This window comes from Lolium rigidum, unplaced genomic scaffold (genome assembly GCF_022539505.1).
Source record: "Lolium rigidum isolate FL_2022 unplaced genomic scaffold, APGP_CSIRO_Lrig_0.1 contig_11274_1, whole genome shotgun sequence".
NCBI lineage: Eukaryota > Viridiplantae > Streptophyta > Magnoliopsida > Poales > Poaceae > Lolium > Lolium rigidum.
In genome coordinates this window covers 18,035-23,610 of record NW_025899806.1, presented here as the reverse complement: position 1 = coordinate 23,610, position 5,576 = coordinate 18,035, and the positions used below count along the sequence as shown (strand labels likewise).

Genomic DNA, 5,576 nt, shown 5'->3' with positions numbered 1-5,576 from the left:
AATACTACCTCAAGACGAGGGGGAGTAAGCTTCACTACTTTATGTAGATTGAATCTTATTGGCTATCCAAGGGTTTTTCAATCTTCTAATTATGATATGAAGGATCTTGATAATGCCTCATACCTTGATGTATTGAGGCTCGCCAAGATATAAGTCCAGTCCAAAAGGAGTATATGTTCTATTATGATGACATATGTTGATGGAGTACGAGAGAGAAAAAGCATGCACTAGTACTCTGTCTCACCTGCTACTAAAGTTTAGGGCGATAAAGGTGGACATTTAATTGTCCAAGGAACCATTTAAACTGATCAGATAATGCCGGTTCCTTATTGTTCAGTTGTCAGAAGCAACATGTGTTTTAAACTATGAATACGCCCTATTTATGATCGGGATAATTGGCAAAGACACAATAATTCTAGCAATGGACCGCTGGAAAAGCCGCCAAGACGTCTTGCGGTACATGCAAGACAATAAAGGTTACATGCTTATTAATAAGATGTCTACTAACCTCGATATCGTGGGTTATTTAGACATTGTTTTTGCGAGGTGTGTGGATATTAAAGTTTCCACGTCATGTTAAATCCTCACCTTCGCATATGGAGCTATATCGTGGAAAAGCTCCAAATTTTATATTGATGGCATCAGTAATGATGCAAACTATTAAGTGGCATGTTATGAGGCTATTGGGCAGGTTGTATGTCAAATATGTTTTATTCCCGAAATTGAAGTGGTAGATAATATTTTAACCACTTACTGCATTATGACACGCAGTCTTCTATGCGAGTAACAACAAGTCAAATGGTGTTGCCAAAACCATAGACAATACGTTTTGTGTTGTGAAAGATAGAATCCAGGATCAACCTATTAATGTTAAGCATATCAATATGTTTTGTATGGATCCATTTAATCGAAGGCTTGTCACCCATATTTATGATTATGTTGCCGGCATGGGTTGATGGGAAGCCTTTTGATCCTGGAAATAAGGACCGTCAAATAAACCAACTCCCGTAAAGTAATATGTTTTCCATTTTGATATAGAATGATGTACTATAGGTAAATAGGTTCTATGACATTTCATTGGTCATCGTAACACTTTATTTTGGTATGTTATTTCTATTGAGAGTGGTCTTATGATGTTTGTTATCCTTACGATCAAGGGGGAGAATGGTGGAACTGCTCTCAGGTAACAAACAAACCGAGAGAAATATAAGGGGAAGTGGTCTACCACGTTCCCCTCACCTTGGAGCCTTGATCGGAGGTCCAAAACGATGTTCTGGTTTAGGTCCCTGTCCCCTGACCCTGCACATATAAAAAGAGGAGGAAAGCCCCTTTGGGGAAAATACACAAGTACGGGTCAAAAACCCCAATACTCCAAACTACCCGATCCTAAAACGAGGGTCAAGGGGATCAGAAGACTATCACCACCGCCGGCCACAGCCAGTGCCGGCGTCCATGGGCTTCGTCAATGACTACAGCCCTCTCGTCTCCTCTTCCTCGACAAGCTCGACGCCACAATGAGGTCATGTCCATCGCCATGGACACTCTCCTAATTCTGGTTAGTTTAACCCCTATCCATTTACTGTTTTGGTGATCTAGATGACGATTAGGTGAATTATGTTGAATCCTAATGCTAACGTGTGCATGTTTAGTTCTAGCTCTAGTAGAGTGTGGTGTTTGACCTACATGAGGAGGCAACGTGGCTAGTTTCTAGAGGAGGTTGAGATGTGGTGTCCAGGTTAGTCAGCAAGGCTGCTACGTGCGTTTGCTGCATGAAGGCCAGGAGCTAAGTCAAAGTAAATTGGCCGATTGGCCCATGCTTCCTTAGCAACGTCGAAGGGTCAAGGCGGGGGCCATAGCTGCCTACAGACGCGCTATATCGCGGCGCGCTATACCGGCGATTGGACGCGCTGTATACCGTTGGCGCGCGGCATAGCGAATTTGCCTCCGGCAGAGACTGTATTTTGCAGCGCGCGTTGGTGTGTGAAAAACGTACCTCCGCAGATGCTCTATTTTGCAGCGCACGCGCGTCACAAACTGCTAATCCGATGTTTTTTTTTGAAAATTTATCAAACAAACTATGCAAATATGATCGAAAATACGAATATATTTTAAAAGTGCGCGATACAATGCGACATTTAAACGAAAATACTAATAATCTACTCCTCCGACTGATCGTCGGACTCCCAGTTGAAGTCGGAGCTGCTCAGTGTCGTGTCCGACATCGGCGTCGACGTCGTCGTCCACTGGAAGTCGGAGGAGGAGGAGGAGGAGAGGACGATGGTCGACGGCCCTGCGTCGTTCTTCTTTTCCTCCTTCCTCCTCGCCGCCGCCTCGGCCCTCGCCTTCTTCCTCGCCGCGGATTCGGCGCGGCGCTTCTCGCGGCTCGCCTTTTTCTTCGCTTTCATCGCCGCCTTCTCCTCCTCCTTCTGCGCGTGGATTCCGTAGAAGGCCTCCGTGGCGGCGACGTCCTCGGGGAAGCGGCGCGCCCATTCGAGGCGCAGCGCCTCGTCGCGCTCGGCGATGATGAGGCGCTGCTCCAGCTCCCGCTGTCGGCGCTGCTGTTCGCGCGTGATCATCGACGGCGGCGGCGCCAGCATCTCCGCTTGCTCCCGCGTGAAGACATCATGGAAATTCATCGTCCGCCGGGAGTGGCAGAGCCGCCAGGCGACGGCGTCGTACGCTCGCGCCGCCTCGTGCGCGGTGTCGAACGTGCCGAGGCGGATCCGCTCCTCGCCGGAGCGGATTTCCGCGTCGAACCGGCCGCTCGGCCGCGCCCGGACACCGTGGTAGCCGGAGGAGGGGCGGCGGCGTGGAGGCATCTCGCGGTCGGAGGCGGAGCGGCCGGAGGTGGAGCGGCGCGGGAGGGAGAGAGGCGAGGAGAGAGAGCGACGCGTGGAGGAAGTGGCAGTTGGCCGCGTTCGCGCGTGGCGTGATATAGCGCGCGCGGCAGCGCACGCGGCAAATTTCCCGCGCGGGATAGCGCGAAAGCGCGCGGGCGGCAAAATATTTGGCGCGCGCGCCTTTTTCCCGCGTCTGTTGGAGCAGCGCGGCAACACCCGCGCGTGGCAAACCGGCGGGTTTTTGCCGCGCGGGGCTTTTAGCGCGTTCTCTGATATTTTTAGTCTGAACCGACGATCCACTCCTATAAATAGCTGGCTGCTGAGCACTCTACACGCCGCAACGTTTAACTCATAGAGGTAGAAGGTGAGAGCCAACGAAAGTGAGAGAGAATAGAGCTATCAGTGAGAGCGTGTGAGATACGAGTAGTACAAGAGAGTAGTGTGTACATGTATCAGAGGAGGAGAAAATACATAGAGAGAAGGTGCTGTCATTCATCGTAGAAGAGAAGCGAGCCTACTTAGATTGGCATTTGTTTGCTATCGGATTTATCTCGGCTGGAGGTTTTATTATGGGTCCTGCTGAGCGTCCTCCGGGGGATTAGATTTCTAATCCTCCGGGTGGACAGCCGTTGGATTAGGTTAATTGGACCGTTTAGATCGTGACACGTGTCACAGTATACATCAGTCCCACTTTTGCTACCATAATGTACCAAAGTAGCAAAAAACGGTTCGTTTGTAGCAAAATCAACCCAATTGTAGCGAAACACGGTTCACCTAAAATACACACAGACCTCGTCGGAGACTCGCCGGAGACCTCGCCGGAGACAATGTAGCAAAAATGTTGTACTGTTGTAGCAAAAAAATTCTGGTATTGTAGCAACACCGACCTCATCGGAGACCTCGCAAAGAACTCGCCGGAGATGTCACCCGGGAACTCGCCGGAGGCGTCGCCGAAAACCTCACCGGAGACATGGTAGCAAAAAAAATATGCTAAAGTAGCAAAAAGATACAAAAATTGTAGCAGCTTTTTTTGCTATTGTAGCAAAACCGACCTTGTCGAAAGCTCGCCGGAGAATTTAACAGAACAATTGTAGCAACCATATGTAGAACAAAAGTAGCAAAAAATGACTTCATCGCAAAACTCTTGCCGAAAACCTCGGAGCAACGAATGTGTACTATTATAGCAGAAATACATAACAATTGTAGCAACCATATAGAACAAAAGTAGCAAAAAATGGGGCAGAGGTTGACGGCCGGCACCGGCAGCAAATGGGGCAGAATCTAGTTCAGCGCCCGATTTGTCACCCTAAAAACACACTGCGCGAGCGAATGAAGAAGCACCTCGGTGCCCTGCAGGAAGCACTGCCCCTCCCGCGCCTTGTCGGAGACCATCCTGCCGGCACCGTCGCGGTGGAGGTCGTCGGAGAGGGGCTTGAGGAAGCCCTCGACGACGACGGAGTGGCCCTCGTGGAAGAGGTCGGGGAGGGCATCTCGGAGGCGGAGGAGGAGGGGTGGGCGACGGAGCCCTCGAGGACGAGCCCGCCGAGCCGTCAGCGGGTCTTGGAGGGGTCGGTGGCGAAGCGCGCGAGCGCGTCCGTGGGCGTGAGGTAGAAGACGAGCTGGTCCTGGAACGTGGCCAGCACGGTGACCACGAACCCCGCCGCGCAGCCGAAGGTGAGCGCGTAGGTCCAGAGGCGCCGGCTCTGCAGCTGCCGCGCCCGCGCGCCGATGTCCGCCGCGCGGGGCTGCCGTGGGGCGCCCGGTCCGGCCCGCCGCGTCTCGGAGAAGAAGCGGGCGGGGTGGAGATTCTGGGCGAACGGGGTGGTGGTGGTGGCGCCGGTGGCGGGCACGGCGGGGGTCGGGGTGGGGGTGTGGACGAGGGTGGAGAGGAGGCGGCGGGAGGGGAGAAGGCGCGAGAAGGCCATGGGGGGCTCGAGCTTGGCGGTGGGGTGGCGCGTCGCGGCGGCTTCCCGCAGCGGGGACGATGGGCTCTTTGGGGATTCGGTGGTGGGCAGGAGAAAGGGATAACGTGGGTGGGACCTGTTGTGCGAGCAACGCTGTCCACTCGTTTCCGTCGCCACGTTCTGGACACGTGCCGTGCTCTCGCAGCGGAGGATCCGAACGCTGTTCCCCCGGGGGAACGTCAGCGTTTTCCTTTTATTATTATGAGCAAATATTATTTGACATGGATTATCTTTTAGTCAAGGCAAGTTGTTTTATACTCTCTCATCTATTTTGTAGAATATGTTTTGCTACTATAAATCATGTTAGATTATTTGGTAGAGATAAGTGAGCATTCCGTTGAAATATTTGTGACTAATGTGCCGGTGTCAGTATACGGTGATGGATCCGGTGTGAGCCATCGATACGAGCCGGGCATTAGAATGAGTATGGATTTGGAAAGTGTTCAAGTGAATATACATTGTTTTATAAGAGAAAACTTGGTGCTACGAAGGTAAACATATTGTACCAGTCACAGTTCAGGTATGGGACTGACTGAGTTCTCCGTTAGAGACGGCCCTGTTGTGCAACGTGTCGATGATGGATCCGTAGGAGCGATCGACATCAGTAGGTTCAGGCGTCTGGGTTCTAGTGGGCTAAAGGGCTCTGGTCCTCTAGCGCCTGTGTGGTGCTAGTTGAGGTTGTTGATGTCGGAGTACCCCTCTGCAGAGTGTAAAAGTGTGAATTTCACCCCTGTGACTCCCGGATTGGGAAGCTTGCTGTCATGTGTGATGC

The 5,576-nt window shown here is 51.8% G+C and overlaps 1 pseudogene; it reads right to left on the bottom strand.

Moving 5' to 3' along the window:
• Window positions 1-4,121: 4,121 nt before the first annotated feature.
• LOC124680274 lies at window positions 4,122-4,765 on the bottom strand (annotated as a pseudogene).
• Window positions 4,766-5,576: the final 811 nt, after the last annotated feature.